At 41.1% G+C, this 14,551-nt stretch overlaps 1 protein-coding gene and 1 long non-coding RNA gene across 5 annotated transcripts in view; one reads left to right on the top strand and one right to left on the bottom strand.

Moving 5' to 3' along the window:
- Nucleotides 1–14,551, bottom strand: part of NR5A2 (nuclear receptor subfamily 5 group A member 2) — a 113,098-nt gene that overhangs the window by 59,803 nt on the left and 38,744 nt on the right. The window lies entirely within an intron of this gene.
- LOC117048074 lies at nt 770–14,513 on the top strand. Of its 2 annotated transcripts, XR_004426796.1 has the most exons (3): nt 770–840; nt 1,817–2,034; nt 14,387–14,513. It is a non-coding gene; the product is annotated as an uncharacterized LOC117048074 (long non-coding RNA). The 2 variants fall into 2 exon arrangements; XR_004426795.1 differs by lacking the exon at nt 770–840 and having other exon boundaries at nt 1,733–2,034.

Here is a 14,551-nt window from a genome sequence, read left to right as displayed (position 1 = left end):
TCTACTCAAGGCCTCCTCACAAGAGCTGATATATATATATATATTACACATCAATTGTGTTTGTTGTGGGTACATTGTGTGGGTTTTTGCTTAGTCTTTGGTGTAGCAGCATGTAAAGTGTGATAAGGAGATGCACTTCTTCAAATATACAATTAAGCTAGATAGGAATACTATAGTCCCTATCAGCCACAGCCAAACATGGATCCCCAATACATGTTTACTGTGACTTAGTTATTGCAAACAGCAGATGAGATCATTATTCCTGTCTCTACCGTAATCATCACATCAGTCTGAGGCTGAGGGCTCACATGACAGCATGCGAGGCTGAGGGAGAGAAGATTCCTACACAGAGAAAGCTAGCATATAAGGGAGCAGGTCAGGCTAAAACCCTTGTCTCCGACACCTATGAAGGGAACTTCTGCAGGGAAGAGCATTCAGCCATGTGAGATGCTTTCTGCTTTCTTAAGCAGCATGGTCTGGACACAAATGGCTGTTTGTGAGAGTACACCTAAGGATGAACAAGGAATGTGTCTCTCGTACACAGGTTTGCTGCAGCATTAAACATGTTCATTAAAAATGATTATCACAGAAAGTGTGAAATGGCACAAAGTATCACAGATAAGCAAGAATTTGAATCTGGGTTTTTTCCTCTGCTAGATTCAACACTCTTTTAACCACTGTAATGCACTGGATACGTGATAGCTGATACCTAACTTAACCAATAAAATGGCATTTAATCTAATATGAGTGGTGTTGTATTCTAACTTAAGGAGAACGTATGCCACTTGGAAAGCTCTCAGATCCATAATTTCTACTGGATGTGAATGCAGCTTCAGAAAGGTATAGCACCTGTCATTAACTTTGATTGGAGAAGGATGGTCTGGCCACAGATGTTCATCCTTTAGTAAATGCTAAGTTAGACTACCATATGTGGGGCTGCCTTAGGAAACTACCTGGAAGTTTCAGCTGATGCAGAACATGATGGCCGGCCCACCAAATGGGACCTACCATTGCAGCCACATCACACCACTATTAGAAAAGAGATATTTGCTGGTTCCGAGTGTGTCTCCAGGCTCAATTCAAACTGCTGATTTTGACCTTCAAACCTTAAACAGCCAAGGTACCTCATGGGCCACCTTTTCCCATGCCTCCCTGCCAATTAAGATCTCATTCAGAGCACCTTCTCCAGGTGTTCCTGGAAGTTAGGTAGCTACTGGAGGGATGTTTTTTTCCGGGATGGCTCCCAAGTGATTAACTCCCCAGTCTGTTATGTCTGCCTGATACCAGCACTGTAGTCTTTTAGACACCAGGCAACATCCATCAGTGATGGAGCCAGTGGTTAGAGTGTTTGGATTAAGCCCTAGGGAGATCAGAGTTCAAATCCACAATCAGCCATGAAGCTCACTGGGTGATCTTGGGCCAGTCACTGTTTCTTAACCTAACCTACCTCACACAGTTGTGAGGATAAAACGGGGAGGAGGATAGTGAGCTCCTTGGAGGAAAGGTGGGATATAAATGTAAAAATACCCAAATAAATTTAAAAATTCATGTTCTCATGAGCTTTAATGGGATTGGTGTGGGAGTCTCACATTTTTCCTGGTTTTATTGGCTTATGATTCTTTTACCTCCTGTTTAATTGCTGTTTGTCATTGTATTTAATTATATTTTTAATGGTTTTGTTATGAGTCACCTTGAAGTTATTTGTGGGTAAATATTATTAAAGAACATCTTAAAGAAAACAAGCAAACAGATGCACAGGGGATATATCCATTGTTTCCTTACACAGTGTCCCCATTTGTCGTTTGGTTTAAATCAGGCCCCACCAATCCATCATAAGGTTGCAGTGTGTTTCATCTAATGCCTTGGAATTATGGGAATCTTCATTCGGATGAGCGCTTGGTCAAAGAGCAGAGCGGGGTCAATGAAAAATTAATTGAAAGCAACCTGTAAGGCTTCCTATATGGGATGACAGCTCCCTCCCCATTAGGGAGGATGTCTGTGATATAAACAACTCCTTTGTATTCTTCACAATAGGTAGAATGATATAAAAGATTTTTTTTATAGTACTGAGAGAACAGCATTTCTACTGAGATTATACTACCCCACTCCCAGCTGGTAACTTATACTTCATGACAGCCTTTTATCCATTATCAAAGCAACAAGTAGAAAAGCAGATATTTCCGATCTCTAACACCCTCTGTTCGGTTCTCTCTGTAGAATTTTGGTTGCTAAATCTTCCTGTTTAACAAGCCCTCAGATTTCCTTGCCGCTGCTGTTGTCTGCTCTAAAGATGTCTCTCAAGTCTTTAGCCTGCTTGTCTAACCTAAACTCAGCAGAATTCCACAGGAATGGAGACTCGTTTGTTTTTACAACTGTATATTAGCTACCGAGAGGGAGAGGGGAAAGGCATGATAGCAGTGCTCTGCTCCTACTGAGCAGACCAAAAGTGCTTTCCCAATGACTGTAGCAGAAAGAGGAGTGGACCCTTAAAAAGATACGTAAAATTGTATGTGGCAATATATCTCTTTGAAGTTTATTGCAGCTTCGGCCTCAACTTATCTCAAGCTTTAGTATCTCTTAACAACCAGTGTAGAACAAAACAAACACAAATACGTCCAGGGAATACAAAGGGCACCTCCCCACACTGGAGGCTGCTGTGTTGTTGGTTAGGTGCTACAGTGCTGAACTGGCAAAGCTTTATACAATCCAGTGTTTGATGGTGGAACACAGGGACATATTTGGCTTTGGAAGTGATGTGTGTCAGTCAACTGACCATTTTGGTTTGTTTGTTTTAAAAATAAAGAGTATCAGATAGCTTTCCTTGCAGTGGATTTGATTGTATTTATTATAGAAGAGCTGCATATGTTCTCAGCAACATTTGCTAGCTGGACAAGATGTTATGGGAAGAATGAAGTGTAAGCTAGGCATTGGAATTTTCTATTCATACTCATGCCTTGGCATGTGTATGCAATGGAGTCAAGTGGCACCTATTTCCCATTCAGATTTTCTAGGCCAAGTTCACATATCATGCTAAGCTATGGGTGCGGAACCTTTGGCCCTCCAGATGTTGCTCAGCTGCAATTCCCATCAGCCCCAGCAAGCATGGCAAGAAGCTCCCCACATCTGTATTAAACTATGGTGACATATGACTTGAAATGAGCTCAAGTGAGCCTCGGGCCACACACTTGAAGAATCATAGAATCACAGAATTGTGGAATTGGAAGGGGCCTGACGATCATTTAGTCCAGCCGCTTGCAATGCAGGAATCTCAACTAGGTCATACATAACAGATGGTCATCCCACCTCTGAAGAAACAGAGTCCACCACCTCTCGTAGGAGTCTGTTTCACTGTCAAACGTCTCTTACTGCCAGAAAGTTCTTTATGACGTTTAGTCCCTTTCCTTCCTGGCTGCACAGTTCACTTAAACTTGATATACCCTAAAATATGCAGTACAACGATTAACACGAAATAGTGATTTATTAATGTCACAAGCATCAACTAATCCATTTACCTCATCATGCATCTCTTCCTCCAAAGGTCCACCCCCAAAATATGCATCTGAACTAACTGCCTACTCTGGAAAGTCCCCCCAATCATTCAGAGATCTGAAACTATAGATGCTCCACCACAGCATCCATTCATGCCCTTTACATCCATTCAAGTCCTGTACAGAGTACCATAAGCCAAAAGAGAGAGGCCACTGTCCTTAAGGAGCTTACATTTTTAAGATTCAGCAGTGGAGGAAGTTGTGCAAAGGCAGGGGGGAAAGGAAGGAAGATCAAAAGGCCAAAAACATGAGAAGGGGATGCAAAAAGATCTGCCAAAGACAGTGAGGAAAGATTACCGGTATGTTTACAAATTGGGCCACAGAAGTGCTGTCTGTGAGATGCTTTCCTCATTCATGCCTTCAGGGTTACAAAAATTCACATATTTTAGCTAAATTACCTCCGAACTAATACCGTGATTCTCCAACAATTTATGCTAACATTTATCACTGTATGTGCAGTGAACTCATTGTGCTGGACTCCCACCATAAGGGCTCATCTGCTTCCTTATAACATCTGGATCTCATCTACTCATTTGTAGTTTTCTCCTGCTCTGATCATTTATCAAAAATACTAAGTGTTCCCTGACATTTCCTACACACATTCCCCATATCATTGGCAAGGTAAGAAATACAGTAGAAGCTTTGCAAGAGCTCAGCTGACTGGTTAACTCAAGTTCTCTGCAAATCAATGTACATAACTAAGTTAACAACGGATGGATCAACTCTGCTATCTACAGGAACCTACAAATAGCAGAACAGCAGCAACACCAACATTTCGATCTATATATTAGACTGAAACTGGGACTTCTTGTAGAAGAACTCCCTGGTGTTTGAGTCCTTACTACACAAAGGAATGACACCTACAGAGACCTGTTGAATATGTGACAGGATGAATTAGTTTTATTTGGTCAGAGTACTCTGTTAAGAATCAAAACTTGCCTGTTTGGGCTTTTAAAATGTTGAAAGGTCTTAATTTGGCACAGACAGTCAACACCCATGTCCTGCAAGTAAGTCAAGCAAGTTCTTATATAACCCACTACATTCTGCGGCCTTTGCACTCAAAACACATTTCCTGTCAGTAAGGGAAGCAGGAGTAGATCTCAGCAGCTGAAAGACTTATCAGTAAACATACTCTGTTAACAGCTTGTTCCTGAAAGTAGTAAGCAAAATAGTCATGATCTGGTAGCACACTAGATAAAGCTGATCTGCACATGGGGAGCTATGGCGTACAACTGGGTCATGATGGCCTTTAGGTGAGTGGCACCGGGGGCACTATAACCTTTGGCATTTTGGGAAGGGGGCAAAAGAGAAACAACCATGTAATATCTGCTTACATGTAGCTTTTTGCAGATGTTATGCTGAGGATGTGCACAAAGAGTGCACAATCCTGCTCCCTCCTCTACACATGCTCAGTGTACACAGATTTATAATATGTGCACAGCTATGTGGGAAGAATTTGAGAATGACCGACAAAAACAGAAAAGCAGGGAAATGACAGAGGGAGATACAGTAAAGTTAAAAGTGGCTGGGATTCATAGGCTCACATGGTCTTCTATGTATATATTTGGGGTATTGGTGTGACCTTTTTATCACAGGCCAAGAAGACACTTGGAATGTCAGCAGACCCTTCTGAATAATGGCCAACGCAACAAAGTGTTGAAGCAGATTCCCCATCTGTGCACACAGGTGATTTAAGCATGCTCATTTACAGCTCAATCCTATCAAATGAGCACATTAGTTGGACATACAGTCTGCTGGACTAGCACAAAGCTGTGAAATACGGCGTTGTATGGGCAATGCAACGATTCTGCACTGGCTTGTAGATTCACACACACAAAAGATGAGTGTAAGCATGTCACAGAACTACAGGATGTATCTGGCACTCAAACTATTGCCACTTCCAATATGGCTTAAATTGCAAGTTCAAAAGGAAAAGGCACAGTGTAACCCAGATAAAAGTACCAGCGCTCTTCTTTGAATAGTAGATAAGCAAAGCAAACAGCCCTCTGTCCCTTCAAGCATGTACATAAATATGAAGCAAACACTCAACATGCAATGTGCAAATATCAGATACAGACAGGAAGGGGGGGTAGAGGGGGCAGGTCTCCCCGGGTCCCATTTGGGGAGGGGGGTTGCAAGATGGCCCCTGCCTCCCCCTAGCTGTAGAGCGGCCGAGGGTGTGCACAGTTCGTACGGGCTGCTGCTCTCATGCGCTGTCCATATGGGCTGCCTCTTGCAGTGACCGTACGGGATGCTGCACATGTGCAGTCTGTATGGGATGCCGCACATGCACACTCCATATGGGCTTCCCCGCCCCGGGTGCCGGAGAGGGTTCCTCCACCACTGGATACAGGGTATTGTTTAATCTCAAAAAAAGGAGGGCAAATCATGCATATGTGACTTGGGTGTCTACATGGAGTGCACTGGAAAGGACGGGAGAGTATCCTCTTCTACTAAGTGTCTACCACATGAAGAACTAAACTGGCCTGTTAAACATATGATCAAGGTCCTTATGCTAACATCACACCTTGGATTAATGGGCCTACATTGGCTATGCTGTTGGAAGGAGAGTAACAGATCATCTAATGCACCACCACTCTGCATAGGCTGAAAACACCCCCAACCACCTTTTGAAAACCCTAAGAGATCCCTCAATTAGCCTTGGTATTGCATTTTATTGTGGAATTCCTCTGATATGCACATTTCCTCTAGTGCTGAACCCAAGTCTAGTCTTGTAGTTTTTTTGTTCCTGCAGATGGAATACTGACCCAGAAAGGAGGACACTGTGTGATAAAGGAGCGTCTAATGAAGATGAGGCAATCCAGCTAGCCTGTAAAAATAGTTGCATAGTAAGTTATGAGTGGAAGCTCCTGGTTCAAATACCAGCTCAGAAATGAATGCATTGCCAAGAAACATACAACCACACCATTGGGTCCATCCAGCCAATTATTATTTCATATTGGCCACAAGGGTTTCAGAGATGGGTCTTTCCTGGCCTAGCTAATTAAGATCTCTCGAACTGCACGTGTTAAGGTTTAACCTGGGTCTTTCTGCTTGTGAAGCATGTGCTCTGTCACTGAGCTATATGCCCTCTTCCCACCCAAGAAAGGTTGTTGTAAGAATTATTGAAAGGATGTGTGTTAAGTGCCTGGAGGCTGTGAAAATGTTCGTGCTTCATTTTACATCCCAGTCTCAACAGTAGCCCTGGGAAAATCCTGTTCAGGGGATGATAGAAATGGATAAAACAAGGTGCAGATGATTTGCAATTGTATTCCCAAGTGTGTTCAGGTATAATAAGCACTTGAATCACAGTTTCCTTGTTAAGTGACCCCTACTCCTCTCAATGGTGCTAACCAGAGCTTTTCTTCTAGAAAAAAAAGCTGCTGGTACTGCGTACTATTATTTACTTATTTAGACCAGCAAAAATGTTGAAATATTAAATATCTGTCCATTGGGGGAGTGGAATTAGAAGGGGGGAGGGGAATGAAAGAGGGTGTTGCAGGGAGGCATATTTAAATGCTGCCACAGTGGCAAATAAAATTACTGTGGGTTTGCATCTGTGTAAAAACAAAGAACGGAGTTCTGCTGAAACCAGTGAGATTTATTTTCAAGTGTACACATACAGGATTTAAGTTTCAGTGGGCTAAAAAAAAGAAAAAAGAAGGCACTTTCTGTTCACCAGTTTCTGCATCAGGATTCTTTTTATTCTGTTCTGAACAGCCACATATAAAAATAGGAGTAACAATAAAATCCCATGCAACAGTGATAGTATTTGTCAAATCTGTAGAAGGTTCTCCAAAATGTTACTTTGCTATGTGCATCGTTATGCAGGCTGTGGTCACTATAAAGCCTTTTATTAAGATTCCTTTCCCCCCCGTTGCGCGCGTGCACAAACACACACACAATTGATTCCTAACATTGTTTCTGTTTTCCTTTTGCAAGGCCGCCCCTTATCAAGTTATGTATGAATGAACAGAAGTGCCTTTCATCCCTCTCTCCCTCCTCCCAAACTTGCCTTAGCGGTTCAAAAGAAATGACTAAAATAGCAGCAGCAAAAATCCAGCCTGCAGCCTGCCAGAAGACCCGCACGCGTCCCATTCTTAAAGGCATGTGAAAGGTTGGAGAGCTCAGCAAAAATTTTATGTACGGGAGCAGGCCCAAGGAAAACTCACACGCCATAACCAATTGTGGACAGAGGATCATCTATCAGCAGACAAATGCAGGATCTCCAGAATGTCTCTCCTCAAATGAAATAATATATCTTTGAAAGCCAATGCCTGTTTTAGGCCCGAGGCCCATATATCAAGCCTGAGAGGCTTGTGGATACGCTCCAGGGCCATTAACCTTCCACCTGTTTCCCCTTGTCCTTCAGGATGAGACCCTGCCCTTGATTTTACTCCCTTCCCTTGTTCATCTTCCGACAGAGTGCAAATGTAAAGCAGAGGGCCTGCGAAATAATTCAAAGGCAATGGACCAGGGACATGGTTACAAATCTCTGCCACTGGCACTGTGACTTATGCAGGCAGTTTGTCACACATGAGCCAGGTGACCTCTATGACATAACAGAGAAAAATATCGCCAGAGATCAAAAGAGGAGACTCAGGGCTCTGTGGCTAACTTGAGGGGTTACAAAGCGATATTAGAGAAGAACTGAAAATTTCCCTTTTTCTAAAGCCTCCCACCCTCTCAATCAATACAGTTAGGAAGTCTGTTTCTCAACATATAGTCTTTTACACTTAACAGATAAGGAGGGGGCAAATTCTTTGTAAGCTTTTATTATCTTATGTACAAAGAAGGACAATAGCACAAATAGTTTTAAACTCCCCCACTCCCATTTCAATCTTTGATCCAGAAACATCTCACAGGTGAAAATCTTGTCTACTTTGTTAACACACTCCTATTCTTACACCGAGCCTCACCAAGAAGAGTTTGGACTGGATATCCCGCCTTTCACTCCCCTTAAGGAGTCTCAAAGCAGCTAACAATCTCCTTTCCCTTCCTCCCCCCACACTCAAAGGTGAGTGAGGCTGAGAGACTTCAGAGAAGCGTGACTAGGCCAAGGTCATCCAGCAGCTGCATGTGGGGGAGCAGGGGAGCGAACCCGGTTCACCAGATTACAAGTCCAGCGCTCTTACCCACTACACCACACTGGCCTGAGGCACCCGCCCACATGCAACTGTGTTAGACACTGGCTCTTATTCATCCACTGTACATTGCCTTTGTTTAATAACAGCTGCAACTCATGCAAGTTCAGCAACATGAGAATGGACCTTCTCAGTAGTGGATCCCCTCTTATGGAATGCTCTCCAAGGGAGACATGCTTGGTAACATCACTGTCAAGGCAAGGCAGAAATGTTTCTTTTCCACCCAGCCTTGGGGCCTTAAATTATCTGTGGCCTCTTTCGGTGAGTGGGAAGTATTATTACTCCTGCTTTTATATAAATGCAAGTGTGTTTTTAGCTTTTATGTTGGTTTTAATATATGTGCTATTTTTCGTAAGTCACTTTGGGTTACTTCTTGTTAAAAGTAACTACCGTAATAAGGGCAATAGTTCATCACCAACAGCAACATTTAATATATGGGGATGGGACCTTAGGTCCATGTGGGCATGCATTTACATCAGGGGTGGGGAACATGTGGTCCTCCAGATGTTGTTGGAATACAGCTCCCATAATACCAGAGCGTTGGCTGTGCTCCCTGGGGCTCATAGGAACAAGTGCGACAACATCTGGAGGAGCATGAGCTTCTCATCACTGATTCCATGAATGTGCACTAGAGTCAACATGTGTCAAAATGTACCCCTTCCCATCATTTAGAAATTTTACTTCTAGGTCCCTGGAGGAGGGGCTGAAATCTGACAAAGTATTCTACAGCATTTCAGTGCATACTAGCAACATTTTGGAAATACATGACTAACATCTGCCCAAAAAGCAGAATTCCAACCAAACTGGAAGAGTGATTTTCCAGTCAGGTATCAAAAGAACAAGGGACGTCCCTGGTAAATAAGTAGAGTTGGATTGCATGAAATCTCAAAGATCAGCAGTGGGCAAATTTTGATGTGTGTTTGTGTGTGTTTAAAAAAGATTACCGTATTTTTCTGTGTAAGACTAGATTTTTCCCCTTAAAATAATGTCAAAAATTAGAGGGCATCTTATACACGGATATATCTTCCCCTGTTTTCTTAAATCTGAGTTCTCAAAAATAGGGGGTGTCTTATACATGGGGGCATCTTATAGATGGAAAAAGACAGTATTTATGCAAATAAGCTGTGAACTAGAACTGTGTTCAGTGTTATATTCATAATTTTAGTGGACTGTTCATTTTTCAGGCACTCATCCTAAATAATTAAAACACTTATGATGGACAGAGTTTGCCCATACCCTATTTTCAAGGAAATATAAAATGTTTGCCTAAACAAACTTTGTTTGCTTCTACCTTCCATTTCAAAACTACATGTTTGCAGAGTAGGGCAGGATTTTTTATTCCAAAAATGATGCAACTGCTTTAATATGGAAAACTAATATAATAAAGAGTAAATTGGTGTAGAAATGCAATTCACAGTGTTATTTTGTTGTGTCATCCCCACTCTGAAAACGGAAAATAACTGCAATGGATAGGAAGAAGCTCTAATTTACAATAATTTAAAGCTATCATTTTCCCAAAGAACACAGGGCAGTAGACATTGAGAAACAAATTTGCTGACAACTATATTTGTACAATAAAAAAATGTAATATACACTACAATCCTGATTTGAAAATGCATAGCGTATAAAGCTGTGGCTTTCAACTACAGGAAATAGTCAATTGGAAAGAACCAAACCTTAATTAGAATGAATTTATTATTTCAATTCATCAGCTCAAGTTGTACACATGACATGTCCCAGCTGTTTTGTGCATTCAGGGTTTCTCTGCTGGGTGCAGATGAAAGAACAAGGCCTATTAAAATCCACCCTCACTCCTGCAGTGACTTAATGGCTTGTCTGGTATGGATATTTAATTTTTCCCCTTTTCATAAATTATTATCTGCCTTTACAATCCAGTGAATGATGATGAAGTACGATTCCTGAATGTAACTGTTCAACTTCATTCTGAGACACCTGTGAACATTACAGTGAGGGTCAAACTAGATGAGATGTTGGACATCCATGATTAGATCTCATATTCTTGCCCCCCATCAATAGATGTGTATACACCCACCCCTCCCCTGATTCCCATAGAACCAAAGCACTGGGAAAGAATTTGACTCTTTCTTCCTGTGTTTCAGAGTAAATTATCCCTGCTAGGGAAACTGTATGTGTACCCATATATTTTCCTGAATACTGCAAATAGCAGATTCCAGGCAGGGCCAAGTCGAAGACATTGTTCCACCAGAGGCAGTGCAACGAAGGGTACCCCTCTCCTAATAAGGCACATAATGTCCAAGGCATGCAAAGTTATTTTGGCACCTAATCCCACAAATGCTTCTTCCCCTTCCTGACAATAAAATCCAGACCCAATAAATTAAATAACTAACAATTTGCTGCACTCTACATGACACCCAAATTGTCCCCTGAAGCAACTGCTTCGTTCAGCATAAAGGTAGAACTGCCCCTCTTTGGGGGTGGGGAGAAGGGGAATATTTGCATCAGGAAAATGTCATTGCGAAGACAGTAACACTCCTCCCCCTTTTAAAGAAAGGAAAATAAATAAATAAACAGGAGATGTGATTGCAGTTCTCCAACATTGTGTCTAGCTTGGCCATGAAACACTTCAGTGTAAAGGCATATCTGCCTATTATTATTTATTCCAATGACTTTGCAGTCAGTTTGGCTCTCACAGGGCCTTATGACAATTAAAATTGCATGACAAAAAATGAGTAATTACAAATATAGGGTTGGATCCAACTAACTCAAGGCTGAATTACCGGTATCCATGGCACAATTGGAGCAATTGCACTAGGGCCCATGCCTGCAAGCAGCCCCAGAGTCTGAGCTTCCTTTTTTTAAATGAATGAATGAATGAATGTAAGTCACTAACCCTTCCAGAAGCTGAGTTACAAATCAAAATGTGTGAGCTGCTGCCTTTGCAGAGCAGTTCCAAAAGTCTGCATGGCTCCTCACTCCTCCCACTCTGATTGGCTGTGAAGTACCGGTAATCATCTCCCCTTCTCCGAACTCAGGATAGCTCAAGCTAGTAGAGCATGAGACTCTTAATCTCAGGATTGAGGGCTTGATCCCCACTTTACGCAAAAGATTCCTGTATTGCAGGGAGCTGGACTAGATGACCCTCATGTTCCCTTCCAACTCTACCATTCTATGATTCTTTGGAGTGAAAAATGTGTGTTTCTGAAAGCCAGTTCTACTGAATTCACTGGGACTTAATCCTGAGTAGACATGATTAGAATCACACTGCAAATTGTCGTGAAAATAGCTTTGTAAAATCAGAGCAATGCAGGAGATCTGCTCCCTACCCCCAACAACATGTAGGCAGGTAAGAACCAGGAAGTGAGATGGGAGGTGAGGTTTTCCTCCTGTCTATTTGGCTGGTCCAATAAATCCTTGCCCACAATGAAATGTATAAAAAGTTGTGACAGCTAACCTGAGTTTGGTTCCAACTTGAAATCCGATTAGCCCATTCTAAAGTATAGTGCTTAATGTTGCCCCAAAGCAGTTCTGAGTGTGACAACAATCATACTGAGCCACCCAGTGCTGACTCTGGAATCGTGACAATAATACGCCAATGTTGTATTGATACTACATGAGTGTCGCTGGCAGATACTCAACTACAAATATTTAGGAACAGCTTGCAAGACGGTTCAAACCAAATTAAGTCTCACTGGATTGCATCTGTCGTTTGAAAAACTTTCAGTAACTGAGATTTGGTACAGATGTAACATCAGCTCCCCATGGTTTGCAAATCAGGACTCAGCCTTAGGGATGAATTCTTCTACCTCTTCCATCCCTAAAGAAAATTCTCCCCCCTCTTCCCTTGTCAACAATAACCAAGGTTTAGAGTTACTTGCACACCAACACTAACCATGGTCCTTTGTAAACCAGAATTTGAAACTATGGTTTGAAGTACATTTTCAGACTATAGTTATGAGAAAACTTTGTTAGCTTTAACTGCATACTGGTTAATGCTGAACAGGTAAGGTGCAGAAATTTGCTGTGGAGAAAGGCGGAGGAGATTGTATATATTTCCCAAAGCTGGAATCTGATTTGCAAATGGTGGTTTGAGGGAAGCCGCCGTTATATCTTTACCAGATTACATTCACATACTCTTTCAGAGTTATTTTGCCAATGTCTAGGTACTGCATTTATTTATTCTGTTCTTACCACAAATGAAAACAAAGTGAAGCAGGGAAACTGGCTGTCTAAAGGAAATCGTTTAATGAAACTACCGTTTACTGTTAACAATATGCCTTGAGATGATGTCTAATGTTATAAAGGTTTCTGGAAACCCAATGAACCCTTGAAAAGGAATGATGTGGCAGTTAAAAAAAAATCTTATATATTGAAGATCAATTTCTTCTGTGTTTTGACAAAAGCATTTCAAGCATCCTATACTAAATATTGCTAAAGAGTAATGTTAATTATGTGGCTGGTGATACCTTAAAACCATAAAATAAATATTACTGAAATATAAATGCCTCTTTTTAAAAAAGGAATAGATCCAACTATTGGTTTTGTGTCTTAACAATGATTTTACTCGGACTACAACTTTGTAATTATAGCTAAATCTTCTTTAAGCTTCATGTTTATTTCTGAGACATGATTATGTTGAAGAGCCAAACAGATATTATATTCATGGGAACAAACAAGGTCAGCTACATACAATCTTGTTTTAAAACCTGATTGGAAACTGAATTAGACTAAAAGTATTTGATTTAAGGTGATTTTTTTAAAGTCAAATTAAACTCAATGCTTAATGTCCAAACACTTTTGTTGAACTAACTTATGTATAAGCGTAATAGTTTGCTAATGGGAAATTACAGAAGAATTATATGATTGCCTAGAACTTTTATCATGGATCATATTATGTATCTTTTTAATAATACTTATGAATATTAAAATGGTATAGTCAGCTTTCTAGGCGGTTTTCTGCACCTGTTCCACAGCTAAATATATTAGGGAGTTTCTGGGAAAAGATATTTAAAAACTCTAAAAGCATTTTAGCAAAGTGTATGCATATCTTTAATACAGCTCATGATACCTGAAATAAGATGGGCTATTTTGCTCTGGCCAAACATTTAAATGGAATTTGTTTAAAAACAATGCAAGCTTTATGTTATGAAAATACTCAGTGCCCTAAAAAAATACATTCAAACAATTATTCTTTTGCAGTTTTAAAATGGATATAAGGTTCCCTGCCCCAAATCTCTTGTCTTCTTAAACATATTGGACATGACATCGCCACAGTTAAATCATTTTTTTAAAAAATCCAGTTGATTTATCCTCATGCTCAAAATCTCTTCAACTGGAATAATTCAGATTGAAACACATTTAACCCTGGCTATATTCTGATATTTCACAATACTTCTAAGAACAGAGAAAGTCATACGCAAACATATTGGCGAATTTGGCAAAACAGATGCTAAATTTTAACGAAATCTAAGCTACCTGTGCACAGCATATTAAGGTCTGTTCCCATGTAATCATTTTCCCTTAAAAAGAGCTTTACACCTAGCAGAAGAAATACAAGCCCTTCTTTGACATGATCCCCCCTCGTGCCCCCACCGCTGCATTCTTTTCCATCCACAAACAATTTCCGTTGGGAAAAGTGCCACGTAATATTGACAGTGACAACAAATTGTATAGCCTGGTGAACATCTGTTTCCGACTCCCTCACTGATACTGCAGGTTGGCTGCTTAGGAGTGAGTTCGTCTTCCCAAGCTGTCCAGCCACAAAGGAACTGGAAACTGCTGGTACAGAATGGACAGGCTTTATTATTGGAACACAGGAAAACTTTATCACCCTGCTGGGATGGTCTGTATCTCTCCCCCCCCCCCAATAGATTGGAAGCT

The sequence above is a fragment of the Lacerta agilis genome, chromosome 6 (genome assembly GCF_009819535.1).
Source record: "Lacerta agilis isolate rLacAgi1 chromosome 6, rLacAgi1.pri, whole genome shotgun sequence".
In the NCBI taxonomy this organism is placed as follows: Eukaryota; Metazoa; Chordata; class Lepidosauria; order Squamata; family Lacertidae; genus Lacerta; species Lacerta agilis.
This window is presented reverse-complemented; position numbering and strand designations above follow the sequence as displayed.